General features: G+C 40.9%; 1 pseudogene; it reads left to right on the top strand.

Moving 5' to 3' along the window:
• Positions 1 to 7,849: 7,849 nt before the first annotated feature.
• On the top strand, positions 7,850 to 9,561 carry LOC147354532 (uncharacterized; annotated as a pseudogene).
• The last annotated feature ends 895 nt before the right edge of the window (positions 9,562 to 10,456 follow it).

Below are 10,456 nucleotides of genomic sequence, written 5' to 3'. Positions count from 1 at the left end.
TCTTCTTTGTTACTTTGGTTAAGTGAATATATTGTTTCCCAGTGATCAATATGATTTATCTGACTGAGTGTTATAATCCCTTTTGATATTTGTTGATAAAACTTCCTAAATAACTTGACATCTAGCTGAGTTTGGAATGCTTCAGAGGGCCCCTGAGACATCCCAGGGAGCTATTAAACTACCTGGGTTCATTGGACATGTTAAATTACATGGGAAGTCCTGTTGAAGGGGTGATAAATCTTCTCAGATTGTGCTGTATGGTGGATGTTACTAATATAGATATCTTAAAATTATGTGAGTTCATATAGATCTGATACGCCCTAATAAAATGTGGTCAACTATGATTCTCCTTATCCTGTGAAAGTGTTACAAGTCACAGCAATGACCAGGCTACATTGTCAATTGCAGTTTAATCAGAATTAAACATGGAAAAAGCAAGAGAGTTTCAGAAAAACATCTATTTCTGCTTTATTGACTATGCCAAAACCTTTGACTGTGTGGATCACAATAAACTGTGGAAAATTCTGAAAGAGATGGGAATACCAGACCACCTGACCTGCTCTTGAGAAATTTGATTGCAGGTCAAGAAGCAACAGTTAGAACTGGACATGGAACAACAGACTGGTTCCAAATAGGAAAACGAGTATGTCAAGGCTGTATATTGTCACTCTGTTTATTTAACTTATATGCAGAGTACATCATGAGAAACGCTGGACTGGAAGAAACACAAGCTGGAATCAAGATTGCCGGGAGAAATATCAATAACCTCAAATATGCAGATGACATCACCCTTATGGCAGAAAGTGAAGAGGAACTCAAAAGCCTCTCGATGAAAGTGAAAATGGAGAGTGAAAAAGTTGGCTTAAAACTCAACATTCAGAAAACTAAGATCATGGCATCCGGTCCCATCACTTCATGGGAAATAGATGGGGAAACAGTGGAAACAGTGTCAGACTTTATTTTTGGGGGCTCCAAAATCACTGCAGATGGTGACTGTAGCCATGAAATTAAAAGATGCTTACTGCTTGGAAGGAAAGTTATGACCAACCTAGATAGCATATTGAAAAGCAGAGACATTACTTTGCCAACAAAGGTCTGTCTAGTCAAGGCTATGGTTTTTCCTGTGGTCATGTATGGATGTGAGAGTTGGACTGTGAAGAAGGCCGACCGCAGAAGAATTGATGCTTTTGAACTGTGGTGTTGGAGAAGACTCTTGAGAGTCTCGTGGACTGCAAGGAGATCCAACCAGTCCATTCTGAAGGAGATAAGCCCTGGGATTTCTTTGGAAGGAATGATGCTAAAGCTGAAACTCCAGTACTTTGGCCACGTCATGTGAAGAGTTGACTCGTTGGAAAGGACTCTGATGCTGGGAGTGATTGGGGGCAGGAGGAGAAGGGGACGCCAGAGGATGAGGTGGCTGGATGGCATCACTGACTCGATGGACATGAGTCTGAGTGAACTCCGGGAGTTGGTGATGGACAGGGAGGCCTGGCGTGCTGCGATTCATGGGGTCGCAAAGAGTCGGACTTGACTGAGCGACTGAACTGAACTGAACTGAACTGTATGGTTTCACTCTGATGCCTTTGCAAGAATACTGCTATTTCAAGATTTATGGAAAAGATTTTTCTAAGGTTACCTGATAAACAATTTTGTCTGTTTCTTATCTGGTCGGCTGGCACCGGACTGAAATTTAGTCTAATCTCTATGTTAATAGAACACATTTTTATTATAATGCAGCTTTCAAGAAGACATTATGAATTTCTTTGCCTTTAAGTCATTTATGTTCATTTAAAAAATCTTTTTTTTTACTTTGGTAAAGTAAATAAGCATTACTTAAGACTATGGTACATGTAGACAAAGCTCATTCTTCTTCTACAAAAATAACCCCTCACGGTTAGATTTTGCTGTCCTGATGTCATTAAAACATGGCCATGCTGCTGCTGCTGCTGCTAAGTCGCTTCAGTTGTGTCTGACTCTGTGTGACCCCATAGATGGCAGCCCACCAGGCTCCCCCATCCCTGGGATTCTCCAGGGAAGAACACTGGAGTGGGTGCCATTTCCTTCTCCAATGCATGAAAGTGAAAAGTGAAAAGTGAAAGTGAAGTCGCTCCGTCGTATCTGACTCTTTGGGACCCCATGGACTGCAGCCTACCAGGCTCCTCCATCCATGTGATTTTCCAGGCAGGAGTACTGGAGTGGGGTGCCATTGACTTGTCCTAAATTGCGGATTTAAAAATGGGTAAACAATAGCTGTAAATCAAAGAGTCAGTGCTATGGGAAATCCAAGATGGCTGCCTGGTTTTTCCCGGCTCCCTGACAAACTTCATTTCTATTTGATGGGTTACAGCCTTCCCTGGCTACAGGGTTAATGCCCTCATAATGAAAAAAATATGTCTCATTGAATATTAACGTTTTTTCATTGTTGAACTAAGTTTCTGGTTTTGTTAATTAAGGTCTAGTGTTTACCAAGACTCACTTCTGAGATAGTTCCTTGTTATGTTATATTTCTAAAACATTCAATAAGTTATTTAAAAGGACACTGTTTCTAAAGCTAATCTCAGGAAGCAATCTTCAGATAAAGATGAGATGCTCCATGATGTACAAACAGGAGTGTAACACCAGGCTTTAGTCATTTAACAAATGAAGTCAGATGACCTGGGGTATACTGCTCTACCTAATGAAAGTTCTTGACTTATCATTCTTACTTATGACCTTCTAATAACTTAATAATAACTTAATAATAACTGCTAGCTATAGCTATATTATTTTCTATGCTGCTTCTTTCAGAAGATTGATTCTTATGTTACTCAATGTGTGACTGAGCCTGTGATAAAATGCTGATATGCAGTTCCAAATGCTATCAGTGATTGTAATAATGTAACTCTAGATACAGGAATAAGCAAGAAAAGGGAATATTTTCCTGGACCAAGAGGCTAGTAAGACAGGTATGGTCCAGAGATTTTGCTCCTCAACCTTCCCTAGACCTGGGAATGAGCCTTCCCAGTGCCGCAGGACACAATGGACAAGAAATGCCCCCAAAGCATGGTCAAATTTGTGGCTCTGAAAGGACCCTGCTAACTGGACTCTGCCAGCTGTCTCTACAAAGATGACATCATGACCACTGCAAGCTGCTGACCTTCAACAGCCCCTGAAAGCTGTTGAGAGTAGAGATCAGAAATAAGGCACTCTGTGCCCTGGGAAAAACCCAGAACTGGCCTTCCGAGAGTGAGATGTTTTCAGGTAAAGATTTTATGAGCCCCAATTCTGGCTTCTTCTCGTACCTAGAGAAACACTAATGTCACAAACCAGTGTCTGGTCCTGGTTCTCCTGGCTAGCTGCCGGCTCCCGGCAGCCGGCAGCTAGCCCCTGAGCAGCTTTTCTACTTCTCTTCATCTTTGGGCCATGTACCTTTAACTTTCTTGTACAGTTTGTTTCTTCTAAAATACCACAAGTTTCCAAGTGCTTGTGCAAGAATATTCCCTGACTAACACCTAGACAATGCTGAAACAAGTCACCTTATCATTCCATGGACTCTCATCTCTTTCCATAAATGCTCCCTGTCAGAGTAGGCAAAGGGAACCCAGAGCCCCATGTGCCCCTGCTCAGCCTGAAGAAGCCAGAGTGGTCATCACCCCCTTTTCCTTGAAACTGCATTACCAAATGTGTGAGAAGTGAAATGTGTAGTTAGACATGACCAGGGCATCAACAAGGACCAAAGAATTGGCCCTAAAAATAAAGAGAAGGAGGTATGTGGTGACCCAGGGACTATAGCGCAGATAAAACCAAGGAGGGTCTTGGAGTGCAAGAACAGAAAAACAAGACTCTTAGCATCTTTCCTTCCCCCATGTTGTAACTACTGATGGATTTCAGGTCCTCCTAAGCAGTATAAACTCTCTCGCCTCCTACCCCATAATGAGAAAGTATCTTTCTTACTCTTCCTCCACCCATTATATGTGCCTCATCCATTCAGCAAATGATCTGCAAGACCCCTATCCCACTCCTCATACCTTGGCTAGAAAGTGGACTGAGGACCCCTGTTCAACATCCATTCTCCCTTGAGCTGGCCTGCTGTTCTAACAGCATCCCCTATTCTAATAAACTTTATTTCTCTCTCATTTCCAACACAAGCCCAGACCACATGAAAGGTTACTATCCTATTAGACCTGTTAAAATATGTAAAACAATTAAAGTTCCAACTTAAGTATGAATTCTTACCTTACTATTCTATTTCATTGCGGTTCAAAATTGTCATTCATCGAGCAGAATTTTCAACATTAGTAACTCAAATAAGAGTTGGACTGTGAAGAAAGCTGAGCACTGAAGAATTGATGCTTTTGAACTGTGGTGTTGGAGAAGACTCTTGAGAGTCCCTCGGACTGCAAGGAGGTCCAACCAGTCCATCCTAAAGGATATCAGTCATGGGTGTTCATTGGAAGGACTGATGCTAAAGTCTGATGCTAAAGTACTGACTGCAAGGAGGTCCAACCAGTCCATCCTAAAGGAGATCAGTCATGGGTGTTCATTGGAAGGACTGATGCTAAAGTACTGAAACTCCAGTACTTTGGCCACCTCATGGGAAAAGTTGACCCATTGGAAAAGACCCTGATGCTGGGAGGGATTGGGGCCAGGAGGAGAAGAGGACAACAGAGGATGAGATGGGTGGATGACATCACCAACTCAATGGACATGAGTTTGAGTGAACTCCAGAAGTTGGTGATGGACAGGGAGGCCTGGAGTGCTGCAATTCATGGGGTCGCAAAGAGTCGGACACGACTGAGTGACTGAACTGAACTGAACTCGGGTAGGTATGAATGGATGGAGATGATGATTCAGAGAGGTCTAAGGAGCAGCGAGGAATTCATCCTTCGTCACATGGTGTTGGAAGATTTGCTTCAATGGAAATAGTTTTCGAAAACCTGGATTTGTGTCTGCTACTGTCACAGAAATGTATCACCTGCCCTATTCTGTCTCTTAAATCATTCATGAATTTATCTCCAGTGATTAATTTTCTCCATCACAGTGTGAACTAAAAGTCTCCTCTTGCCTTGTTACAAACTGCATTTTTTCATTGCTCTTGGATTTCTTGGGGACCCTAGGAAAACTCTGCCCATTTCTAAGTAACTGTATGACAGTCCTTTTAAAGCTTCCCTCTACCTCTAGACAGAAATTTGTGAGTGGAGTGGTAGACAAACTGCCAGACTTCTAGGAATACTGGGGACAGATTTTTGTTCTCTGGTTTATAGTTTCCTATCCACTGGGAGCAACCCATAGGACCTTTTAAACAAATTTCAAATTCAAGTAATTTTTCACTACAGAAAGTAAAACCTGGTGAAAATGAAAGAATGGACATCTCAGGTTGAGTTCAAGCTTTCTCTTTTCCTTATAAGATCTCATATTAAATATCTTTAGTGTATTTGCCCCAATTCTAACATGCTAAAATACTTTATTTTATTGTTACCTCAGAGAATTTTAAAATAAATTGACATAAAGTCTTAGCACATTTTCCACTATATTATTAAACGTTGATTCAAACTATAACAATTTTTAGATTATATAAATAAATCTTTTTAAAAAGTTTTAATTGGAATATAGCTGTTTTCCACTTTTGTACTCCTATACAGCAAAGAGAATTAATTATAAATATCAGTCAGTTCAGTTCTGTCGCTCAGTTGATTCTGAGTCTGTGATCCGTGGTCTGCAGCAAGCCAGGCTTCCCTGTCCATCACCAACTCCCAGAGCCTGTTAAAACTCATGTCCATCAAGTCAGTGATGCCATCCAACCATCTCATCCTCTGTCATTCCCTTCTCCTCCCATCTTCAATCTTTCCCAGCATCAGGGTCTTTCTCATTACATCAGTTCTTCGCATCAGGTGGACAAAGAATCGGAGCTTCCGCTTTAGCATCAGTCCTTCCAGTGAATATTCAGGACTGATTTCCTTTAGGATGGAGTGGTGTGATCTCCTTGCAGTCCAAGGGACTCTCAAGAGTCTTCTCCAACACCACAGTTCAAAATCATCCGTTCTTCACCACTCAGCTTTCTTCATGGTCCAACTCTCACATCCATACATGACTACTGGAAAAACCTTAGCTTTGAATAGATGGACCTTTATCAGCCAAATAATGTTTCTGCTTTTTAATATGCTGCCTAGTTTGGTCATACCTTTTCTTCCAAGGAGGAAGCATCTTTTACTTTCATGGCTGTAATAACCATCTGCAGTGATTTTGGACCCAAAAAATTAAAGCCTCTCACTGTTTCTACTGTTTCTACCACTGTTTGTCATGAAATGATCTGACCGGTGCCATGATCTTCATTTTTTGAAGGTTGAGTTTGAAGCCAGCTTTTTCTCCCTCTTCTTTCAGTTTCATCAAGAGACTCCTCAGTTTCTCTTCACTTTCTACTATAAGGGTGGTGTGCTTTCTGCTATAAGGGTGGTGTCATCTGTATATCTGAGATTATGGATACTTCTCCCTGAAATCTTGATTCCAGTTTGTGCTTCATCCAACCCGTTATGTCTCATGATGTACTGTGCATATAAGTTAAATAAGCAGGGTGACAATATACAGCCTTTTCCCCACCTTAACCATGGGCATGATGGCATATGGCCCTGGTGTCTCTCAGATGTTGTTTTCACAAGGTCACCAGCATAGATTCAGTGAAGTGAAGTCCTGGGATTGCATTGAGCGTGGAGCTGGACCCACTGTGGTGCTACGATTCAGCTCATGCTCTGTCTGGCCCAGTTGCCATTTGTAGGAGCCCACAGAGTCTATAGCTGCTAAAGCTATACATGCCATGACTGGGAGAGCCCTGTTTGTTGATTCAGATGCTCTATAGGGGCTGAGGTTACAAAGCTGGTTGTGGGTGTAAGACCATGGCTTGTGTTGCTACAAGGAGAGGTTTCAGCTTTTCTTTATCCCTGGGGTTCAGCTGTCCTTTCAGCTCCATCTGTGCGTGCAGTCAACTCACAGGTGTCTTCTCCTGACGCTGCACCAGAGCACAGGAGTCTGCTGATTGTGGAGGAGGTGCATGGGGGGAGGCCGTGGCTGGGGGCTCAAAAGACCTATGTGGGTGGAGTTCTTCGTAGTCCCTGCTGAGCAGGGGCTGGTACAAGGGACAAGAGATGAAATGGGCTTCTTCTTTGGGCATCACTCACCAATGGCACTCTGCTCTATAGTCGTTCAGGCTTCCTCCTCAAGCATTGCCGTTTGCAGAGCTCCTCCCTCACTCCCATTCCTTCAGGATGTTTCCTTATAGCCAACCGCAGTCCTCTGCCTCAGTCTGCTTTCCAAAACCCACGTTTCAGCACCCAGCCCTTGTATTCATTGGTGGACATGCCTCTAAGGCTCTATGGGCAGGGCAGCGCTCAGCAGCCTGTGTAAAGCTCTCAATCTGTCCTGCTGCCACAGGCTGGTTGTGCTTTTCTCTTCCCACAGAGAATGAGGCTCTCCTTCTGTCCAAACTGAGCTCACCTAGTGAGGGGCTCCCGCAGATATGGAGACCTCTCCTCAGTTTCATCTCCCTGCAGGGTTGCAGGTCCCAACCCACTTCCTCTGCTCTTCCTTTTCCTTTTTCTTTCTCTTGCCCTACCTAGCTCAGCAGGAATCTTTCTTGTCCTTTCAGATTTCCAAGGGCCTCTACTAGTGTTCAGCTGGGCTCCAAGAGAATTGTTCCATTTCTCATTCATTTGTGGAGAGAGAGAGGATCTCCACATCTGCCTAATCCCCTGCATCTAGATCCTTCCGTCTCTATTTTATTTTTAAACTAGCTGTGGTCATCAATTTTCTCTAAATCTTTAAAGATATTCACTGAGAATAGCAGGGAAAGTTACTTATTATTTGGTATCTTTCTGCTATGTCTCTACAAGACACCCAAGATTTGATGCTGAAGAATCCAGTGTTAGAAGATGTATTCCCAAAAGCAAACCTAGGAATATATCAAACATTTCACCTCAGAAACTTAAATTTAATGAAAAACAGGGAATATACAGGGGTATATGAAAGACAGAGAAGATGTTTATATGGACATAAAGAAATGGAGACAGTTACACATAATGCTAATATTACTGCAAAAAGAAATGTGCAACATGAGTCAAACTGGGAAAAACACCAATTTCAGCCTTCAACATCTGCCGAGAAGTGTAAGAGTTTAAGAAAAGATTTCCATCTTTTTTGAAACATACATGTTCTCTGAAAGGAAACATTGAAAATCTGAAAGGTAATCTAGTCCCTACTGTAAATACTCATTTAGAAAATACTGAACGTACGCTTCGACCAAACATACATTCAAGCAAGTCTGAACGCCTAAATTTTAATAATGAGGGGGAAAACTCACAATATAATCAATTTGAGGGATCCATGAGCAGGGGATCATTATTCTTCCCCCGACAGATATTTTACGTCCATTCCAAGATGTGTATTGTTGATGATAATGGAAGAGACGTAATCCAACCATCATTGTTCAAAACATATTGTGATATGCTCAAGACACAACAAGTTTCCATGTGCAATAAAATGAGTCAGACCTTAAGTAAGAGCTCCAGCTCCAATAATTACAAGAGTATTTATGGTGGAGTGAGAAGGTATTCAGGCAATGAAACTGGGTATATGGTTGAAGGAGACTCAAACCTTAAGAAACATCAGGGACCTGAATCTTCAAACAAGGACTCTAAAAGTAATACATGTAGAAATATCTTTCATCAAATGTCAGGTTTTTCTCTAGGTAAGAGTACATGTACTGGAGACAGGACTTATAGTGAATATGGTAAGGTTTCTAGTCAGTTTTCAGAACTTATTCAACAGCACACTATTCAGAATTCACAGAAAGAAAACAAGTGTAAGATATGTGGGAAAGTCTTTAGTAAGTCATCCAATCTAAGTAGACATAGGAAAATTCATACAGGAAGGAAACCTTTCAAATGTACAGAATGTAGCAAAGCATTTAACCATCGCTCACATCTTACTCAACATCACCGAATTCATACTGGAGAGAAACCTTATAAATGTACAGAATGTGGCAAAGCCTTTATTGGTTACTCATTTCTAACCTATCATCAGTGAATTCATACTGGGTAGAAGCCTTATAAATGTAAAGAATGTAACAAAGCCTTTAGCTTTTGCTCAGTTCTTACTCGACCTCAGCGAATTCATTCTGGGCAGAGACCTTCTCATTGTACAGAGTGTGGCCTAAGCTTTATTTGTCATTCAAAGTTAATTGTATATCAGCGAGTCCATACTGGGGAGAAACCGTACAAATGTAAAGAATGTGGCAAAGCCTTTATTTCGAGTTTGACCCTTACTCACCATCACCGAATTCATTCCAGGGATAGACGTTATAAATGTACGGAATGTGGCAAGGCCTTTATTAAGGGTTCTAGTCTTACTCAACATCAGTGAGTGCATACTGGAGAGAGGCCTTATAAACGTACTGAATGTGGCACAGCCTTTAGTTATAGTGGTCATCTCACTAAACATCTGATAACCAGTGGAGAGAAGCCCTAGTAATGGAACAAGTGATGGAAGAGGTTTGCCCTAAACATGCATCAGAAAACACAAGAGTTTATATAAGAAACCAATGGAAATGATGTAACCAATATGTAGAAAAGCATTTAATCAAAAGTTAAATCCAAACAAATATCAGAGGTTGCATACTAGAAGACATTTCATCAATCTTGTTTTCAGAAGTTTCTCTGAAGCAGAATGACTGTAGGGAGTACTCCATAGTTAAAACACATAGAAAATGGATATATTAGCATGAATTGTGAGATGAAGGTTGATAGTTACAAAGTGACAATTCTTAGCAATGTATGTGTGCTTGTTAATAATGACATGATTTGAGATTCATTGAAGTGAATGTAATTCAGCACTCAAATAATCCATACTAAGCTTTCTTTCTAGTGTGTTTACAAACATTGGTTTTTGATGGTTTATTAAAGATTAGCCTTTTTATAATGTTTTGCAACCGTTTCTATCTGTTCTCCATTAGAAGATGAAGGATACCATAGTGTAAAATGTACAATGACAATCTAAGTGGAAGTGTTTGTCATTGATGTGAAATATCTGGAGGTTGCCATGATGTAAGTGATCATTTAATCTTTCCATGTATTAAAGTAAGAGAGAAATTGGTTGTAAGGTTTCAATAGAAATATCCTTGATTTGCAAGAAGAACACAATGACAGTTCACTGCAATATTAATGTATCTTTATAATATCAACACAAGTCATGATTATTACTTGACAATGTTGAAATAAAGACAGTGATAACCTAGAAAGGTATTAGAAACCCTTCCTGGAAAAGGCATGGAATTGGTGGATATCATGCTTGCTAAGTGCTTCCTAGGCTTTGTTTGGTAAGCTGTAAAAGTCACAAATCTCACATCATTAATCAAAAAATGAATACAGTTCTCTGTACTTTTGATCTGTATTTAATCATGGATCATACCGTGGATTGTAAAAGGTTTTAT

Source organism: Bos grunniens, chromosome 18 (genome assembly GCF_055505025.1).
Source record: "Bos grunniens cultivar Pamir isolate PY7600 chromosome 18, Bosgru_T2T1.0, whole genome shotgun sequence".
Taxonomy (NCBI): domain Eukaryota; kingdom Metazoa; phylum Chordata; class Mammalia; order Artiodactyla; family Bovidae; genus Bos; species Bos grunniens.
The sequence above is the reverse complement of the archived record's forward strand: the minus strand, read 5'-3'. Positions and strand labels throughout refer to the sequence as shown.